Below are 20,084 nucleotides of genomic sequence, written 5' to 3' on the forward strand. Positions count from 1 at the left end.
GCGGGCGCCTGTAGTCCCAGCTACTCCGTAGGCTGAGGCAGGAGAATGGCGTGAACCCGGGAGGCGGAGCTTGCAGTGAGCTGAGATCCGGCCACTGCACTCCAGCCTGGGCGGCAGAGCGAGACTCCGTCTCAAAAAAAAAAAAAAAAAAAAAAAAAAAAGAAAACAGACAACTCCATTGGGCAGGAAGTATCTGTGCTTTTCCTTTAAAATCCTTCTGCTGATATATTTATTTTGTCCTTTTGATGGATTTTTTTAAATTGTAATGCTGAGCAGGAAGAATTTCCACCCAGGCCCTCGTGAAGGACATTTTAATTCCAGTTCAGATCCCACACCGACATCATTGTCGAGAGACAGCCTTGCATCTCAAGGACCAGGATCCTACCTGGGCACACTCCCTGTCTCCCCGCTGCCCCACTTTTGGACAAGGTCTTTTGACTGTCCCTGGAAGGGTGCTTCCTCCTCTGCCCAGTACAGAGCTGCCTGGGCTGTGGTCTTGAACCTAGGGAGCCAGGTCAAGGCTAGCACGGCAAACACTCGAAAAGCTGCGATCAGTTCCCCTAAACGTTAACAAATTGCCATATAACCCAGTAATTCCACTCCTAGGTATCTACCCAAGAGAAACAAAAAGAGGACCCCAAGCAGATCCTTCTACACAAACACTCAGAGCTGCTCTAAACAACCCAAAGGTAGGAACAGCCCAAATGTAGAGCCACTGACGAGTAAATAAACACAATAGGATTTCTCTACATACAGACTATTGTATGGATAATGTATAATGAAAAGGAATATGGCGGAATGAAATACAGTACTGCCTTCTATAAAAAGGAAGTACTAATATGGCCGGGCGCGGTGGCTCACGCCTGTAATCCCAGCACTTTGGGAGGCTGAGGCAGGCGGATCACGAGGTCAGGAGATCGAGACCGTCCTGGCTAACACGGTGAAACCTTGTCTCTACTAAAAATACAAAAAATTAGCCGGGCGCGGTGGCGGGCGCCTGTAGTCCCAGCTACTGGGGAGGCTGAGGCAGGAGAATGCTGTGAACCCGGGAGGCAGACCTTGCAGTGAGCTGAGATCCGGCCACTGCACTCTAGCCTGGGCGACAGAGCGAGACTCCGTCTCATATATAAAAAAAGGAAGTACTAACATATGTTTCAGTATGGATGAACATTGAAAACATTAGGCTCAGTGAAAAAAGGCAGAGAGAAAGGGTCACATGCTGTAGGATTCCATGTATAGGAAATACCCAGCAAAGCAAACCTGTAGAAAGTAGATGAGTAATTTCCAGGGCTGTGGAGAAGGGGAATGTGGATTCACTCCTAATGGGTATGGGGTTTCCTTCGGAGAAATGAAAATGTTTTGAAACTAGATCAAGGTGGTGGCAGCACAACCTTGTGAATGCACTAAATACCATGGAATTATATGCTTTAAAATGGTTAACTTTATATTATACAAAATTTGCATAATCCCAGCACTTTGGGAGGCCAAGGCAGGCGGATCGCCTGAGTCAGGAGTTTGAGACCTGCCTGACCAACATGGAGAAACCCTGTCTCTACTAAAAATACAAAAAATTAGCCGGGTGTGGTGGCGCATGCCTGTAATCCCAACTACTCAGGAGGCTGAGGCTGAAGAATCACTTGAACTCGGGAGGAAGAGATTGAGGTGAGCTGAGATTGTGCCATGGCACTCCAGCCTGGGCAACAAGAGCAAAACTCCATCTCAAAAAAAAAAAAAAAAAAATTGCAATTAAAACAACAGCTCTGAGTTTTACTTTGGGCTTTCAGTAGGGTGACACCATGATTTATTGTCTAACTTGGACCGTGTTAGAGGTCTAATTCAGTGAAACAGGCATTAACTAGAACCATCCAGGGATCTATGGTCACCCTGGCCTTCACTGAAATGTCAGCAATTTGTACATTTTTTTCCTACATATCCGGATAAGAAGTATAAACACCACAACCAATATTCCAGGTACCTATGTGCTATCAGGTGACAGGCTGAAACTGCCTCAGCTCTCAGACACTGGGACAGGTGGATACACGATTCCTGCCTGAGAGGCATATTATCCCATGGTCGGGACCAGGGGCTAGACCCTGCAACGGGAAGTCATTTCAAACAGGGAAGAGTCACAATCCAGTTTGCATTTTATAATGATCATTCTGGTCGCACTTTGAGACTAGATTAAAAAACATATATGAGGGATCATGTGGTGAAGCAAGGGAGAGGTTATGTCAGGTATGCAGGTAAGAAACAGTGGATGGCAGCATGCACTGGGGACATGACCATTTCTGTGCTGACACATTTCCCAGAGCCCAGGAGAAAGGAGGCATGACTCACGTGGATATGCCCAGTGCAGTCCAGAGCTTGGGTCTCCTTCCTTCCCACCCACTGTGGCTCCCATAGGTGGGGTCAGAAACACCTGGGAATTCCCATCTTCTTTGACTGGAATCATTATGAGGTCCCAATCCGACAGATAATCTTGAGAAAATTACTTAACATCTCAAACTCTCTGTTTCTATAAAATGAAGATAAGTCCTGAAAGCACCAAATCTCTTAGGCTGTTGGGAGGATTCAACGTAAGACGCACATAAAGTGCTTAGCGGAGTGCCTGGTGGTGGGCGCTTAATGGACTTATTAAGTATTATCCATTATGTTATTATCAATATTATCACGCTTCCATGGGCATGTTTTAAAACAGTGGAGCCCTTTAGTAAGTCTCTCCTCTGAGGTGTGGACTCAAAGCATGAGCGCTGGGATTGCAAAAGAGCCTGGCATCCCATGCTGCTTAGGAAGCAGTTGTCTAAAGTGGAGGAACAGGAATGAAAACTGACCCGTGAATTCCAAACTGTAGAGCAGGTTCAAATGGGGCCATGCCTGCAGGGTGGGGTGAAGGGAGAAAGGACGACTCAGTGGGAGCCCTTTTGACTCAATTCATCCCCATCCTAAGGGCACATGGGATGCAGGTCACATCACCTACATCAAAGGCAGCGGAGACAGCCACTAGCTCGTCCTGTGCACAGATGAATTCAGCCCTGAGGCCAGAGTCACCCAGGCATTGGGAAACCTGTCTTCCCCCATCAGGAGAGCATTTTCTGTCTTGGCTAGGAGGATGTCGGTTCCCACTCTCTCCCAGCTCAATCCAGGGGTTGTGCCTTTGAGAAGTAAAGCTAATAAAACGGCAGCCCAGTGGAGTCAGAGATAAGCAGCTTAGTGTTGGGGGTTGCGCTGACTTGGCAGCTTTCTCACCTGACAACCACTTGTGGGGCTTCCGAAAAGGCAAAATGAGAATTCTCTCTCCCTTCTAGGAGGTCCTCCTTCTGCTTCCCCTGAAATTAGTTCCAAAGCTAGGAAGCAATGGAGGACCCAGCACCTCCTAATTATAAAGGGAAAATGGGAGGAAGGGCTGGGCACACAGGCCCCTACAAAAGCTTAAAACAAGTGGTGAATAGGCAAATTTAGATGGAAGCAATGGTCAAGTAGAGGCCTTTTCCTTAAGACTTTTCTCTGAGATTCTTATGAGCAAAGAGATTGGGAAAGGAGGTAAAGACAGAAATAAGAGAGGGAGGAAGGGGAGACAGAGAATTAATACAAGCTGATAGACAGTAAGACAAAAACAAATAGAAGATAAACTCCAACAAAGGAGGGGGAATTAAGAATAATCTGAGAATTAGAGCTGTTATGGAGAAAGCTGTCTAACCTGTTATGGTGATGGGGAGAAATAGTCCTTTCATCTGGGTTTTATTGCTAGAGTGTCAGGGAGACAGTTCAGACACCACATGAATTTTCAGACTTGGTCTCCTGCTTCAGGCTATCCAATGTCTTACATTTGTACTTGAGATAGAGCTTAAAATTCTTAATACAGTCTGTGGGAATCTGCACAATCCAATCTTACACCTACCAGGAGACAGGCATTACTAGCTGCTGTGAAGGCTGGAGAATTAAAACTGCTTCTACCAAGAAAGCTGTGTGCAGTTCACAGGGCAGTGCACTGAACAACTCTGAGCCCCATTATTCCCAATGTGATTATCATGAATTTTAATATGACATTTTATAAGGCTTATGATGGTAACATATCATATTATAGTCTATGAACTTTTTTTTCTTTTGATACTGAGTCTTGCCCTGTCACCCAGGCTGGAGTACAGTGGCATGATCTCGGCTCACTGCAACCTTCACCTCGAGGATTCAAGCAATTTTTGCGCCTCAGCCTCCCGAGTAGCTGAGATTACAGGCAAGCGCCACCATGCCAGGTTAATGTTTGTATTTTTAGAAGAGAGAGGTGTCACCATATAGGCCAGGCTGGTCTCAAACTCCTGACCTCAGCTGATCTGCCCACCTTGACCTTCCAAAGTGCTGGGATTATAAGCATGAGCCACTGTGCCCAGCCTGTCTTCTATAAACTTTTCTGACTACCTACTAAAAGTAGGTCCTCTCTGAAGGAACCCTGCCAGTCTCATTGACTCTCTGTTTTCTTAGCCCCAAGGAATAAGTAGGCACTAAATTGTTCATTTCTGAATGGATAAATGAACATCATTTAGGTACAAGTGTTGGGTGGCATTTTAGTGTCTAGAGTGCTTCAGCCATCTGTAGAATCTCAAAATATGGAAAGGATGCAACAGCCAGTTGAATTATCTTGACTCTATTCAAACCATGTGGAAGAAAATATCAATAGATGGAAAAGCAAAGACACAAGTCAAATTAGTGATGATCTTGGCCTTTTAGGATCTGTTCAATCATCAGAGGATGTAATAAGACGCTCCATCTATAATCTAGATACCTAGAAAAGACAAAGGGAGTTGGCAATAAAAAGGGTTGGAATGAGCAGCCTCTAAATCCACAGTGGTTTCCACCTCCTGTTGTTCTGCCCCTGTGTAATACCCTCCCTTTGGGTGTAGACTCAACACAGCAACTTACTTCTACCCAACACCATACAGCAAAAGTGATGGCACATCACAATAGTAGGTGAACCTTTTGTCATAGTCTCTTTTTTTGTTGTTGTTGACACAGAGTCTCACACTGTTGCCCAGGCTGGAGTGCAGTGGCACAGTCTCAGCTCACTGCAAGCTCCGCCTCCCAGGTTCATGCCATTCTCCTGCTTCAGCCTTCTGAGTAGCTGGGACTACAGGCGCCCGCCACCATGCCCATCTAATTTTTTGTATTTTTAGTTGAGATAGCCTTTCACCATGTTAGCCAGGATGGTCTCGATCTCCTGATCTTGTGATCCTCCTGCCTTGGCCTCCCAAACTACTGAGATTACAGGCGTGAGCCACCATGCCCAGCCTCTCTCTCTTTTTTGCCTTTTGTTCTCTCTCTCATCACCAGCTGCCATGTTGTAAGGGCACCCAAGAGTCTACAGAGAGGCCCACATGACGGTGAACTGATGCTGGCCAACAACCATGTGAGTGAGCTTACAAGCAGATCCAGGATCTGCCAACAGTTACATGAATGAACTTGGAAGGGGATTCTCTAGCCTCAGTCAGGCTTCAGATGAGACTGCAGCCCTGGCTGACAGCATACATGCAAACTCTCGAGAGATCTTGCACCAGGGGAAGCCAGTGAAGCTACTTCCCGATGTCTGACCCACAAAAAATTGGGGATAATAAATATTTGTTTTAAGTTGCCAAGTTTTGCAATACTTTGCTATGTAACAGAAAATAATAAACACATGTGAGAACACATCTACTAGGCACTGCTAACTAAAAATGAAGACAGTTTTCCATGTTTCTCCTGGATTATTTTGGGGCCAAAACCTCCTTTCCTCTTGGCTGCCATCTCCAAATGAGACAACGTAGCTTGAAAGCTCCCAAGAGATCTCCTGAAAGTTGTGGGTTAATGCCTCTGTCCTTGAATCAAACAGACCTAGGTTTGAATCCTGATCCTGCAAACTGCAAGTTGGATGGCTCTAATGAAGTTCCTTACCATCGCTGAGCCTTGATGGTCCTCATGATGGAATAAGAGGAGTGATGGAGCCGGGCGCGGTGGCTCAAGCCTGTAATCCCAGCACTTTAGGAGGCTGAGGCGGGTGGATCACGAGGTCAGGAGATCGCGACCATCCTGGCTAACACAGTGAAACCCCGTCTCTACTAAAAATACAAAAAATTAGCCGGGTGTGGTGGCAGGCGCCTGTAGTCCCAGCTACTGGGGAGGCTAAGGCAGGAGAATGGCGTAAACCCAGGAGGCAGAGCTTGCAGTGAGCTGAGATCGCACCACTGCACTCCAGCCTGGGCTACAGAGCGAGACTCCGTCTCAAAAAAAAAAAAAAAAAAAAAAAAAAAAGAAAGAAAAAAAAAAAAAGAAAAGAAAAGAGAAGAGTGATGGAATATACCTTGTCCACCTCTTAGCACTGGTGTAAAGAAGAAAGATGTCATTCATACATCCAAAGTGCTCAGCATGGCATCTGCTACATGATAGGTATAAGACAATGTTAGGTGTTATCTTTACTTTTTCTCAAACCTTTAACAAAAGGCAGAAGGCAGAATTATTGGCATTTTGGATGTGTTGCTGGAATGTTCAGAATATCATTCTTCTCGAGCAACGACCTGGTTATACACCTGTGTTAACCTGTTTTGCATTGCTACGAAGGAATACCTGAGAACTGGGTAATTTATAAAGAAAAGAGGTTTATTTGGCTCACAGTTCTTCAGGCTGTACAAGCATGGCTCCAGCGTCTGCTTGGCTTCTGGGGAGGACCTCAGAGAGCATTCAATCACAGCAGAAAGCAAAGGGGTGCAGGTGTGTCACACGGCAAGGGAGAGGAAGCAAGAAAGACACCAGGCTCTTTGAAACGACCAGCTCTCACTTGAGTTCATTACTGCGAGGAAGGTACCAAGCCATTCACGAGGCATCTGCCCCCATCAACCAAACACCTTTCCCTAGGCTCTGTCTCCAACATTGGAATCCCATTTCCACATGAGATGTGGATGGGACAAATATTCAAACCATATCAACCCTGGTGTGGGTCCAAACAACCCACACGTGGTAGGGGTGGGGAGATAAATAAGTCACAATAAATAACTGTGGGATAAATAAGATGGTGTCATGCACCTGTGTGGGGCTTTCTACTTACTAAGCCAGGCCAACCTGTTATCCTTATCGTACACCCACACACTGAATGTCTAGACAAAGAAACAGACGCTACTACATGCAGCTTGGAAATGTCAAGAGACTTGCCTAAGGTCACACGCGTGGCAATGCTAGAGTCTGAACTTAGACTTGGGTATTCTGACACGAAGAACAGCACTTTTTTCCTGAGTGACTTAAGTACATTAGGAAGTTGGCCGCCCCACCAGGCCAGCCGTCCTGCCTCCCCTCTGTTCTCGGGTCTGGAGGCCAGAACTGGACAAGCTCCTGGCACTCTCCCCATGGACCCATCCCTTTGTTATACTTTTCCTCATTAGAACTTCACTTTCATTGCCAAGCCGGCTCTCCTAATCTCGTGTCAACTCTGCCGCCTCTAATTATTTCACTGTAATTATTTTTTCTTAACAAAGGAGATAAAACTAATCATAACATCTTTTTTGTAAGCCTCCAAGAGTCATGCTTAAATTACTGCACTGATTTAAAAACCCCAGCAAGCAAATAGGAAATAATTATACTTTTATCTGGGTTATGGCTGGTGTTTCGCCAGATACCTACTAAGTTCTTGTGCAAAAACAAGAGGTCATAAGTAGAAAAATGACTTTGTCATAAAAGTCCTTCAACGTGCAATGTATCTTCCCTTATTTTGTGGTATGCTGGGACTGCAGTGAGGTGGGAGGAGCTGAGAGATCCCAGGTGTCCCTGACACGTTACCAAACCACACTGTTCTCAGGGTAGATTCCTAATCTCTGATTAATGCAAAGCTGCTCAGCTTCTCCCAGGTGCAGCTAAATGCACAGGCATCAGTGGTACATAAAGTGAAAACAATGGCTAACATTTATTATGTGTCAATGATATGGTGAGCAGCGTTCTGAGAAACTGATAGGTCTTGCCACATTTGACCACTATAAATGCCTAAGAGGTAACCTCAGCAAACTCCCTACATGGATGAAAAAAACTGAGGCTCAGAGGGGCTAAGTCACTTATTCAAAGACACAAAAGTTAGCAAATGGCAGAGATGGGTGTGAAGCTTAGGTGTGTCCATCCCCCAAATGCTTATTTTTTTTTTTTCCACCAGTCTCTACTTTAGATAGCACTTGGGTGGAGCAGTGAGGATGGATGAGTCAGTGGATCATTATTTTAGAGGTTCTCCTTTGGCCTTCCTGTCTCCAAATTTCTCCCCGTGAAGATGCCTACTAAGGTCTGAATGTTTGTGTCCCCTGAAAATTCATATACTGAAATCCGAATCCCCAAAGTGATGGTATTCAGAGGTCGGGCTTTAGGGAGGGGATGAGGCCATGGGGGTGGGGCCCTCATGGTTGAGATGAGTGGTCTTATAAAAGAAGTTCTAGAGAGCTCCCTTTCCCCTCCCACCATATGCAGACACGGTGCAAAGGCACCACCTGCGAGCCAGAATGTGGACTCTCACCAGACACGGAATCTGCCTTCATCCTGGACTTCCCGGACTCCAGAACTGTGAAAAATAAATCTCTGCTGTTTAGAAGTGGCCGTGTTTGTGGTATTTTGTTACAGCGGTCCCAACAGAGCGAGACAATGCCTCTGCACCCCCATCAGAACCAAGGAATGGGATTAGTGTGTAGTGCATGAACGAGGTGTTGAAGACTCACAATGCACACCAGCTCTTCTACAGCCGATCCCTCTGTGAGTGAAGAAAATGAACATGGACTCAATACTGTGGGGATGAAGCGTGAGATGCCAGGATGGTGCCCCCAGGGAAGCTGTGCTTATCGAAACAGCGAGAGGTCTCTAAAGATATGGCTGTGGCACAAGATAAGGGGAATAGGAACTTCAGCGCTTCAGATCTCCCACAAGTACCCAGTGAAAATCCCCATCAGTAATAAGTGTGGAGTCAAAACAGATGATGGAAGTTTTTCTGGGGGTGAAAAACAGACAGCGGACCCCAAGTGGGAGGTCCTAGAGAACAGGGTGGATCCACCAAGCCAAATGGGCTGCAAGATTTGTCTGCAGGTAGGACCTATGTCTGCCAAGCACCCCAGGCTCCCTCCATCAATGGCAGTCCACTGACAGACTACTTTAGTTTCTGTTCCCCTAGAACCAGATGCTAAGTCAAAGATCCAAGCACAAGTAGTTTGTTTGGGGGACGATTACAGATAAGAGAGGTGAGAAAGGGGGCATGATTTGCATTATTAGCCAAATTACCACTCTGGGTAAATGAAGCTTGATTCCTGCGAGGAAACGCAGAGAGCAGAGTCAGTTATCCCACCCAGAGGATGAGGGATGTGGGGCGTTTGTACACCACCTTCCATCTGTCATGATACAGGGAGCTCTCCTGGGGGAGTGAATCCACCAGCACTTCCAGCCTGCATTGCACACAGAGAAACTCAGGCGGGCAAAAACAAAAAGTTTTCAGGCAGAGATGCAGATTCTGGCAGCTTGAAGTTGGGTTGATGGGCATCCTACTGATAAAAATAGAAGTGGGCCATTGACGGAGAGACACAAAGCAAAGGCTGAGAAAACCTCACTTCCTTGGACCAAGAAGTCACCCTGGAAATCTCCTTCCCTGCCTCTGCGAGCCCTGCACCCACCCAACCCTCACACCTTCCTCCAGTCCAGTAACCACCAGGCCTCCTAAATCTTTCTACCTATCCCATCTACACAAGAAGAGATTCTCACAGTAGCCAGCCATTGTCGGGACTTTCCTGGCCATCTTTCATCCTGCCTGAAGGCAGAAGGATGGACAAATTGACCCTCCCATAAGTATTCTAAGCTCAAGAAGGGACATTCTTCCAGTCAAGAAGGCTCTGATACCTCCTAGAGGGTGCATTGAGTTTGGGGTGCTATGGAGGCAGGGAATGGGAGAACGTGCCCCTCTACGTGATGCTATGTGAAACTTCTCCCTGAGACTGGCCTGAGGACCAGGCTATACAGAGGCCTCCACCACTTTAGTTCTCTTTTCATTCTGAGAGCCTTTGGTGACCATTCTAGGTTGCAGGACAGAAAAGGCTTCATGAACCCCCACGTGATCAAGTTATCTCTGAGCAGGTCGGTGGAGGATTAAAAACAGGTTGCCAAAGATCTCTTCTCTTCTTTCTTTTCTTTCTCTTTCTCTCTCTCTCTCCTTCTTTCTTTCTTTTTTGATGAAGTCTCGCTCTGTCGCCCAGGCTGGAGTGCAATGGCACAATCTCGGCTCACTGCAACCTCTGCCTCCCGGGTTCAAGCGACTCTCCTGCCTCAGCCTCCCGAGTAGCTGGGATTACAGGTGCCTGCCACCATGCCCAGCTAATTTTTGTATTTCTACAAAAACTTCACCATATTGGTCAGGCTGGTCTCAAAACTCCTGACCTCAAGTGATCTGCCTGCCTTGGTCTCCCAAAGCGCTGGGATTACTGTACCCGGCCAGGTTGCTAAAGATTTCAGGGCTCTGATGTCTTACCAGGACTGGGCTTGTTCCCCAGTTTGGTGAATGAGCCACTCAAAGCACCTGCCCTCCAGCAACTGAGCTGTCAAACAGACCTCAGGTAGAGATGCCCGGGAGGGAGGCTGCACAGTTAGGCTCTCCGGTGACTTCACTTATACTTAGGAGAAGAGAGATTCCATGGATCAACTGCTGCTGTGGTCTATAAACCATGCTTCATGCACCTGTCTAAGTTGATGGTGGAGGTGCTGAAGAGGACTGATGCGGGGGAGGCCCTTCTTCAACCAGACCATCTCTCCTTTTATCTATTAAATTTAGGCTTCTCTACGATATTTTTTTTTCGGGGGGAAGGGGGCTTGGGTCGGGCACGGAGGCTCACGCCTGTAATCCCAGCACTTTGGAAGGCCGAGGCGGGTGGATCACGAGGTCAGGAGATCGAGACCACGGTGAAACCCCATCTCTACTAAAAATACAAAAAATTAGCCAGGCATGGTGGTGGGCGCCTATAGTCCCAGCTACTCGGGAGGCTGAGACAAGAGAATGGTGTGAACCCGGGAGGCAGAGCTTGCAGTGAGCTGAGATCGCACCACTGCACTCCAACCTGGGCGACAGCATGAGACTCCGTCTCAAAAAGCTAAAAAATAAATAAATAAATAAATAAATAATAAAAAAGAAAGGGGCATAGTCTGTTAGAGCTGATATAATAAAATACTATGAATTAAGTGGTTTATAAACAAAAGAAATTTATTTCTCACAGTTCTGGAGGCTGGAAGTCCAAGATCAAATCTCTAGCAGATTTGGTGTTTGGTGAGGGCTCGCTTCCCCTGTTCATAGACAGCCGTCTTCTTGCTGTGTCCTCACATGGCACGGGAGGAAAAGGAGCTGTCTAAGGCCTCTTTTATAAGGACACAAACCCCACTCATGAAGGCTTCACCCTCATGAGCCCCTCCACTGCCAAAGGCCCCACCTCTGAATACCCTCACATCAGGAATTAAGTTTCAACATATGAATGAGGGTGGCGGGGCACAAACGTTCCCTCTACAGGAGGGGCCCACGAGTTTCTATGCATCAAATTGAAACTAAGAGTCTGCAATGTCCTGCCACAGTTTTAGGCCCTAGAAGGGAGGATCATATAGTAATTAATAATAAATCTCTGCACTTTGGGAGGCCGAAATGGGTGGATCACTTGAGGTCAGGAGTTCAAGACCAGCCAGGCCAATACGGTGAAAACTCATCTCTACTAAAAATATAAAAAAATAGCCAGGCATGGTGGCAGGCACCTGTAATCCCTGCTACTTGGGAGGCTGAGGCAGGAGAATCAACTGAACCCAGGAGGCAGAGGTTGCAGTGAGGCAAGATCGCACCATTGCACTCCAGCCTGAGCAACAGAGTGAGACTCTGTCTTACAAAAAAAAATACATATATATATACACACACACACACATGCACACACATATATATGTAGATATATATACATATACATATATATACACATATATACATACACACATATATATACAAATATATACATATACACATATATATACATACACACACACACACACACACACACACACACCCCTACATCTACCAGGTGCAGTGGCTCATGCCTGTAATCCCAGCACTTGGGGAGGCCGAGGAGGGTGGAGCACTTGAGGTCAGCACTTTGAGACCAGCCTGGCCAACATGGTGAAATCCAGTCTCTACTTAAAAAACAAAAAAATTAGCTGGGCATGGTGGTGCACGCCTGTAATCCTAGCTAGTCGGGAGGCTGAGGCAGGAGAATTGCTTGAACCTGGGAGGTAGAGGCTGTAGTGAGCTGAGATCATGCCACTGCATTCCAGCCTGGGCAACAGAGAAAAGACGCCATCTCAAATAATAATAATGATAATAATAAAATAATCTCCTTGAGTTCACGTCTTAATGATACCAGCTAGTGGGCGTGTCTTTGTGGAGTTTCCCCAAATGCATCGTCAGGAAAACAGGAGTCCTACTCAGGAGTTGTTATGAGACTTAACTGAGTACTTATGCACTGGACACATGTGTGGTACTCAGTAAATATAAGCATGTAAAATCATATAGCATAAGCAAGGCAAGCCCCTGCTCTCCATAGGTCCAAGCCCTCTGAAGGAGACTGATGTGGATCACAATGTCACACAAATGATATTAATATAATCACCAAGGTCAAGGTGCTCTGAAAAAAAGCAGCATGGCTCTGGGAGCAGGGTTTTGGATGGAAAGGTGTTTGTCTAGTTGAATCCCTTCTTTGACACTTAGAGAGAAAGAGGCATGAAATCTAGAAGATCCTGGTGCAGGGGCATGCACAGAGGGAGAGTCAGGATGAGAACTCCAGCGTCTCACTTCCAAAGTTCACGCTCTTCCAACTGCATGATTTCTCACATAAATCACCGACTCTGTTCACGTTGCCCTGAAGCCACTGCGGGTCAACAGTCTGCAAAGTTTCCAAATTTTAAGGTGTCACAGAAATCATCCACCAAATGCGTGCAACCCTCCAACCCCCACCTACCTCCTCCTTAAAGCCTCTGGGGAGTCATGCTTCTGTTTTAATATCTCCTAGATAAGTAAGGCGCAGTGGCTCATGCTTGTAATCCCAGCACTTTGGGAGGCCAAGGCAGGCGGATCACTTGAGGTCAGGAGTTCAAGACCAGCCTGGCCAACATGTTGAAACCCTGTCTCTACTAATAATACAAAAACAATTAGCCGGGCATGGTGGTGGGCACCTGTAATCCTAGTTATTCAGGAGGCTGAGGCAAGAGAAGCGCTTGACGCTGTGACGCGGAGGTTGCAGTGAGCCAAGATAGCGTCACTGCACTCCAGCCTGGAAGACAGAGTGAGAATCCATCTCCAGAAAAAACAAAAACAAAAACAAAAACAAAAAACCTAGGATTCATGGCTTCAGCTGCTGGGAGGGTGGTCAGTGTTAAGTTAGAGTTCACATGTCCCGTCTCCCAGTCCAGGAGCACCCCCACGCAAAAAAAAAGCCTTTCTGTAAGTATTCACTTGGAGGACTGCCATAATAAAGTCCTGCAGACAGGGAGTTTAAACAACAGACATTTATCATCTCAGTTCTGGAGGCTGGAAGTCCACGATCAAGGCACTGGCAGGTTTGGTTCCTTCTGAGGAGTGTGAAGCGGGATCTGTTTCGTAGCTCTCCCCTAGCAGTCAGCGGTTTGTTAGCAATCTTTGGCACTCTTTGTAGAAGCATTACCTTGATCTCTGCTTTTATTTTCACATTATTACATTATCTCCATGTGCATGTTTGTGTCCAAATTTTCCCTTTTTACAAAGAAACCAGTCATACTTCATTCGGGGCCCACCCTACTCCAGGATGACCTCAGCTTAACTAATTATATCTACCAGAACCCTATTTCCAAATAAGGACACAGTCTGAGGCACTGAGGGCTAGGACTTCACCATGGGAATGTGGGGGAGGCATGACTCAATCCCTAATGCTTGCATCAAGAAAAATACTAGTTGAGGTGTTTGCTGCCAGCGAAGAACATAACAAGCAGGGTGCATGGGCGGCCACTACCCCCACTCACAGCTAAAGCAGCACACACCTGCAGCCAGCATCCTCTCCCGCCTGGACTCAGTCTGGGAATCATATTCCAAGGTAGGCGACCACTACCTCCATTCACAGCCAGGGAGCGTACACCTGCAGCCAGCATCCTCCCCTGCCTGGACTCAGCCTGAGAATCATATCCCAAGGTAAGGCTTCGGGCAGCCAATTCCCACTACATGAGAGATGAAAACTTTCTTATCTTCCATCGTGGGGAAAAAGAGATGAATTCCAAACAGGGAAATTAGGAAGGCTTCCAGAGGAGGCATCTGGGGAGTGTATCACTTTGCTGGGGCTTGGGAGTGGATCTGTTTTGTCACCCTTCAGGAAGATGGAAGCCTGAGATCAAGAAATCTGAAGGGTTGGGTACTTCTGAGTCCTCTCTCCTTGGCTTCTAGATGCTGTCTTCTCCCGGTGTCTTTCGTTGTGTTGGACAGCATCTCCCTCTGGCTGGAGTGGAGTGGTATGTTCATAGCTTACTGCAGCCTTGACCTCCTAGGCTCAGCCTTCTCAACAGCCATGACCACAGGTGTGCACCACCACATCCAGCTAGTTTTTGCATTTTTTGGTAGAGATTTGGTTTCACCATGTTTTCCAATCTGGTCAAAAACTCCTGGGCTCAAGGAGTCTGCCCACCTCAGCCTCCCAAAATGCTGGGATTACAGACAAGAGCCACCGCTCCTGGCCTGCCCCGTGTCTTCACATGGGCTTCCCTCTACGTGTGTCTGTGTCCTAATCCTCTCTTCTTGTAAAAACACCAGTTAGGCCGGGCGCAGCAGCTCACATCTGGAATCCTAGCACTTTGGAAGGCCGAGGCGGGCAATCACCTGAGGTCCGGAGTTCCAGACCAGCTGGGGCCGTCTCTACTAAAAATACAAACACTAGTTAGGTGTGGTGGCATGCACCTATAATCCCAGCTACTCGTGAGGCTGAGGCAGGAGAATCATTTGAATCTAGGAGGTGGAGGGTGCAGTGAGCTGAGATTGTACCATAGCACTCCAGCCTGGGCAACAAGAGCAAAACCCTGTCTCCAGAAAAAAAAAAAAAAAAAAAAAGAGCACCACCAGTCATATGGAGTCATATGGGATTAAGACTCACCCCAGTGAACTTCTTTTCATCTGATTACCTCTTAAAGATGCTGTCTTCAAAAGCACTCACATTCTGAGGTACTGAGGGTAAAGACTCCAATACAGAAGTTTTTTCAAGGGGACACATTTCACATCTTAGCCCAAGATAGGGAGAGAGACCATACCATGGTCTGAACGCCCCTGCCTGCCTTTCCCCTATCCACTCCCACCCCCATCTCTACATTCTGCTTCTCTTGATTTTTCTCTCTCAGAGGCTTTTAGCGAGTAGGTTCCTCATATTTCCTGCCCTGAGGACAAAGTGAAAAATATATGATGCCCTGAAACAAAACGAGCTCCTAAACACCTGTCCCCAAGTGATGGAGAAGCCTCTGCTGGGAGCAGGCATCAAAGTCGAGGGGAAGCTTTGTATTCCGCTGGCCTGACTTACAAGGTAAAGTGGCATGCAGATTTCTTATTTAATAAATTCCCACAGAAAATTAGTTTTTCACAGTGGGAAGAATTTCAAGGCTTGCCGAGATGAGCGGGCAGGATCTAATCACTGTTGAGGCTTTGTGCATACACCAGGCATTGCCGATCTCTGAATGATCCAATTACTCTGCGGAGGCCCATTCGCCTTACCTGCATACTAATCACGACACAGGGGAGCAGGGAACATGCTGGCCTTTTCGGGAAGCTCCAGACGCACATGGCTCCCTCGCTGACCTTCTGCCAATTACATTCATCTCCATTCTATTAGCTCATCTTTTGCCCGAAGGTGACATATGCCCAGCTTAGAGGAAAACGTGCCTCCACCAGCTTCCCTCAGCAAGGAGAGAGGAAGCCAGCTCCAGTGAGTACGTGCAGGGCTTACACCAACCAAGGCCCCTGCATCTGCTTTCCTACGGTCCCTCGCAATGAGGACTGGTCAATTCAGGGGGATGCATCCTTCCCGGGGCACAGAGAAACATCTAAGTCGGCGTAGATCTGATAGGTAGTGTTTTTGGAGTGGGAGAAGAAGGGACAAAGAGGTGAAATGGGGTCACACATCTAAGGCTAAGCATAAATTTTACTACTACAGGTGCTCCCAAACAGATAGATTTTTTTTCAGCCTCTGAGTTCTTGTAGGTCTAATGGGGTCAAACCACTCCCATGGCTGCAATAGACAGTGTTTATGTCTGGCTGGCCCCTACCTGCCTCCTTTCTGTCCACTTGTCATCCTCTTCCTTCTGTCCAAGTGAGCTCGGGCTGTTTTATGGACCAGATGAGAAAGAGGAGCACATGGCAACTGCACGCAATAAATGCCCCCTTTTGCAAATGGGGATCTGCCCAGCTGCTCTGCATCATGTTGCTACTGAGTGATAGGAAGCATCAAGAAGAACAGGGGTAGTCAGGCATGACTTCTCAGAGGATAGGGTGATACTGGACCACGCACAGCAGGGAGGGCAGGAGGGAGGGTGACGAGGCAGTGGTGAAATATGTCGGAGCAACAAGGTAGAGAGGAGAATATTATGGCAGGTGTTGGTTTAGGAGACTGTCTTCTGAAACACTGCGTGGGTTTACATTTTCGAGTAGGGAATATATTTCCCATACACACATGCATACATAAACACACACACACACACACACACACACACACACACACACACACACACCCTCTGACACAAGCAGTAAGACAGCTCAGGAAAGTCCAAGGAAAGCCTAGGAGCCCAACCATGGGCGACCTGAAAGGGATACAAATGTTTGTTGAGGGTGGGGGAGTTTAGAATGACTGACCCGAGATAAGAACTGTAGTAGAGACAAGGGCAAGGTTAGCATATGGTCCCTTCAACACATGTTAAGTGTCCATGTGGGCAGAGCCTGGAGGTGAGCAGCAGATCCTGGGGGTCTCTCTGTGACTGATACACGTTTAGTTCAGTGTTTAAAGAAGGAGGGTGGATGGAATGAGAGACTGATGAAGTCTTTTTGTCCTCCATGATTAAATGAGGCCGGGCACGGTGGCTCATGCCTGTAACCCCAGCACTTTGGGAGGCCGAGGTGTACAGATCACTTGAGGTCAGGAGTTTGAGACCAGCCTGGCTAACATGGTGAAATCCTGTCTCTACTAAAAATAAAAACATTAGCTGGCCATGGTGGCAGCCACCTGCAATCCCAGCTACTCAGGAGGCTAAAGCGGGAGAATTGCTTGATCATGGGAGGCAGAGGCTGCAGTGAGCCAAGATGGTGTCACTACACTCCAGTCTGGGTGTCAGAGTAAGACTCCATCTCAAAAATAAAAATAAAAATAAATTAATTAAATTAAATGAAGGAACATCTCTTCAAAGAAAGGCAGCAGAGCATTTCTCTGTCGGAAAACAGAGGGTGAGAGTCACCCAAATTTGGGTTCAAATTCTAGCTCTGTTATTTGTCAACTGTGGCTCTTAGGTTAGGGTGCAGAATTTCTCTAAACCTCAGTTTACTCATCTGTAAAATGGGAACATGAATTCATACTTAATGGGTGTGTTGTAAAGGTGAGAGAGGGCGGTAAATAAACTTTCTGGAATACTTTCTGACTCATGGCAGGTAAACAATAATGGGTAACTGACAGTACTTAGAGCTTACAGTTCAAAAGAGGGAATATGATTCATTCATTCAACAAGCATGGCTCGAACCCCATCCATGTTATCGGCACTATGACATGAATAACTGAATAACAACGGGAAGTTACAGGTAGGATCAGGAGGACTAGGGGCTATGAGAGTTGAGAGATAGGATAAGTCACTTCCAGGTGGAGAAACAAAGAAGGCCCCCAAAAGGAGTCTGAAGATCAAGAATGCTTGGGCATGGGCAGATTGAAGGAAGGAAGTTTCAGTAGACACGAGACCATAACCGAAAGCATTAGGTGGAAATGCTGAGGCTGTGAAGAAAAGATAGAGAAAACCTCAATCTGGGTAATGTGTGAAACATCACTGCCCCCCAAAAATTCTGTAGTGATGAAAACATTCTATAACCTTGCTCTCCAATGTGGTAATCCAACCAGTTTTTGCAGCGATGGAAATTTCCTGTATCCTTACTCTCCAATATGGCAGCCTTGCACTCCATGAGGCCTCTGACTGCTTGAAATGGGGCTGTTATGGCTGAGGGACTGAATTTCCAATTTTAACCAATTTCACTTTAGGTGTAACGGCCACAGGCAGTGAGTGGCTACCATACTGGCTAGCCAAGATATGAAGGGAAATTATAGGCAAATCTTCTGAACAAATGAGCTGAGACTGTGGAGCACCTTGAGCTTAAGCTAGGAGTTGTATTTCATCCTTACACTCTAAGACATCATCACTCAGCTCTGGGAAGTCACCGCCAGCTGCAGGGTACAAGGTGAATTATAATAGGCAACCCCAACGGTAAGGGGATCAGATTACCAGAGCATAACATTGTTTCAAAGAGGAACAATTAGGACCTGCCTAAAACAAAGACCGTGTGAACTGGGGAGGAAGAGATGGATATAAGAAGTACCCGCTACATATAGCCCTTAGGGAATGGTAAATTGAGAGGGTCCAAGGAGATGAACGCAACTGGGCTGCTGCTGAGACGCCAGACTTAATCAACACATGTCTCAGTTTCTCCTGACACCAGTCACAGCACAGAGTGAAGAAGGGCTGGTGCTCTGGAATAATGGAGAGGAGGCAGGTATCTCTACAACCAAAGGCAGTGATTGCAGACTGAAAGGACGGTGCCTCTCTGCTTCTCACATGCCACCTCTGAGATAGAAGCACCCCATTGTCAGTCTCTCCCACGGGAAAGATTTGTTCTATTAATTTCCCCAGGTAATCAGAACTATGTAGACTTGGCTTTTTGGAAGAGGAGCTCAGGGGCTGGGAGGGAGCTCCGGTAGCTTCCTGGGTGTCTTGATGGTGGTTGTGAATTCTTCTAGGGAGAGGAGGCTAATTTGACATTCCTGGCACCACCCCCTCCTCTCATGTCCTTCTCGAAGCTGGCCGCCAGATCCCCAAGAATCCCGCATGACTTGCTGGAGAGCTGCGATCTGTTTTTGTCCTATTAGCTCCTGTAAAGGACAGAAACAGATTGCTGGGCTGGAGGGGTGGCCTGGGAAGAATACGGATGAGGAACTGGCTGCATGAGGCAGGAGCAGGAAGGTTGCGATGAACAGGTCCAGACAAAGGTCTCCTGGTGGATTTCTACCCTGAGGCAAAAGGGCTAAAAAGGAATCTCCCTTTCTTTACTCATGTCTACTGAAGTAAATCTTGCAGAAATAACAGTTGTTTGGGGAATTTTCTCTTTCTTTTTTTTTCCCCCTTCCTTTTGGCAAGTACAATTCTCTCTGCTAGGAAAACACACGCTATTCTCTCCTCTACTATTTTCATTCATGAATCAATGAGTAATATGCTAAGCATCTAACATGTGCCTATCATTGTGTCAGAAACTGAGTATGCCACAATGAAAAAGCAAGACAGGATTCCCCCACATGGGCCCCACTCATGACATCTGGAGTGCAATGAGAAAGCTTAGATATTAATCAATCAATTAATAGTAATCAATTATATGATTAATCAATAATCAATAAACTGCCCAAACAAAGGGGCAATTATAAACGTAGACAATATTCTTGAAGAAACTTGTTGTTTTGTTTTGTTTTTGAGACAGAGTCTTGCTCTGTCACCAAGACTGGAGTGCAGTGGCATAATCTCAGCTCATTGCAACCTCCAGTTCCTGGGTTCAAACAATCCTCCCATCTCAGCCTCCCCATCCCAGTAGTTGGGACTACAGGTTAGCACCACCATACCTGACTCATTTTTGTACTTTTTTAGAGACAGGGTTTCACCATGTTGTCCAGACTAGTCTCGAACTCCTATGCTCATGTGATCCACCTGCCTCAGTCTCCCAAAGTGCTGGGATTACAGGTGTGAGCCACCATGCCAGACCATCAAAGAAACTGTTGCCATGCTTTCAGTATGCCCATTCAGGTTCA

General features: G+C 46.7%; 1 protein-coding gene across 4 annotated transcripts in view; it reads right to left on the reverse strand.

Annotated features, from left to right (window-relative positions):
- RBFOX1 (RNA binding fox-1 homolog 1) overlaps positions 1–20,084 on the reverse strand; it is a 2,487,135-nt gene that overhangs the window by 1,795,855 nt on the left and 671,196 nt on the right. The gene's annotated exons all lie outside the window — the stretch shown is intronic.

The sequence above is a fragment of the Macaca thibetana genome, chromosome 20, assembly GCF_024542745.1.
Source record: "Macaca thibetana thibetana isolate TM-01 chromosome 20, ASM2454274v1, whole genome shotgun sequence".
NCBI classification, from domain to species: domain Eukaryota; kingdom Metazoa; phylum Chordata; class Mammalia; order Primates; family Cercopithecidae; genus Macaca; species Macaca thibetana.